The sequence below is a fragment of the Tupaia chinensis genome, unplaced genomic scaffold (assembly GCF_000334495.1).
Source record: "Tupaia chinensis unplaced genomic scaffold, TupChi_1.0 Scaffold143783_1, whole genome shotgun sequence".
Lineage (NCBI taxonomy): Eukaryota > Metazoa > Chordata > Mammalia > Scandentia > Tupaiidae > Tupaia > Tupaia belangeri.
Genome location: NW_006203632.1, coordinates 11378 through 12983, shown reverse-complemented (window position 1 = coordinate 12983; position 1606 = coordinate 11378).

Below are 1606 nucleotides of genomic sequence, written 5' to 3'. Positions count from 1 at the left end.
AAAATTGAAAAATAATGATAATAAATAAAATGATTCTTTAAAAAAAATATTCTTGACAGAGACGTGACCCATAAGCAAGGCTGAAATCTGAGTGCATCCATCTATCTTGCCTTCCTAGCGCAATCCAAAGCACTGATGCAACTTTTTGTGACTTTTTCCTTCACTTCAATTTTTCTTTCTGTTAATTTATTGTTAAAAACATATGCATGTACGTTTTTCTTCAGAGAGGGCACAGAGAGAGAGACAGAGGCACCCCAAATAGGGTCCTCAGGTTGCGATCACCCTCAGCTTCAGCTAGCCTGGATCACAGGCACGTGTGTACAACCAGGTCATACAGAAAGACCTCGGGGCTTGCGTTAAGACACTTAAATGAGTTGAACATCATAAAATGTTACATTACTGCTGCACCACCAACTGGCCTCTTTCTGCTAATTTAATGTCTGTATTATTAGTTACGTTTCAAACTGACAAACTAGTAAAATAAAAATATGGACAATAAGGATTTGAATTTTGTTTTCAAAATTTTTTTTATTGAGATAGATTCACATGTCATAAAATTCAACATATTAACCATATTACACTTTACAATTAAGTGTGTTTTGTTTATTTAGCATCGTGCAGCCATTCCCAATATATGATTTCAGAAGAGTCGCATCATCCGCCCATAAAATCCAAAACTATTAAGCAGTCACTTCCTCTTTTTTCTCCCCTTTAATGTCTCTGGCACCTCTTTTTTCTCCCCTATAATGTCTCTGGCACCCACTAATCCACAGGTTTGCTTCTACAGGTTTATTTCTACAGGTTTGCTTATCCTGGATTTTTATAATAATAGGCTTATACATTATGTGTCCTTTGTGTCTGGCTTTATCATTGAGCATAATTATTTTAATATCCATGCATATCATTTTATATTTTAGTACTTCATCTGTTTCATAGTTGAATACTATTCCATTACATGAACATACCAGTTTATTCAAGTAATTACCCAGGGATAAATATTTGGGTTGTTTCCTTTTTATTTTCTCTTTTAAATAATGTTTCCATTATTATGAGTGGAATTAATATGCAAATTATTCTGTGAACATGTGTTCTTGTTTTTGCTGGTCACATACTTAAAAGTGATATTACCGAGACATATGGTAACCTGTGGAGGAACTGACAAAATATTTGACAAAATGGCTGTATCATTCTACAACCCTACCACTACTGTATGAGTTTTCTAATTTCTCTACATTTCCACCTTCTTTTATCTATATTAATAGGTATAGTGTGATAAACCTAATAGGTATAATGAAATAACTTATTGTAGTTTTTATTTCCTGATAGTTATAATGTAATATCTCATTGTAGCTTTGATCGGCTTTTCTCCAGTGTGTGTGGATCCTGAGAAAACTTTCAGGGGCTCAATGGCCATTTATATGATATTTTGTTACCAATAGTTGTGATGTTCTCTGTTAGAGCATACTTTTCTACATTAATTTATTATTTAAAAAATTCTACAAGGGAGAAACAGCAGATGGCATAATGATTACGTTGCTGGATTCCCATGTAGTTGATTGTGTTTTGACTCCTAGACATGGTGGCTTGAAACTCATACCAGCCATAT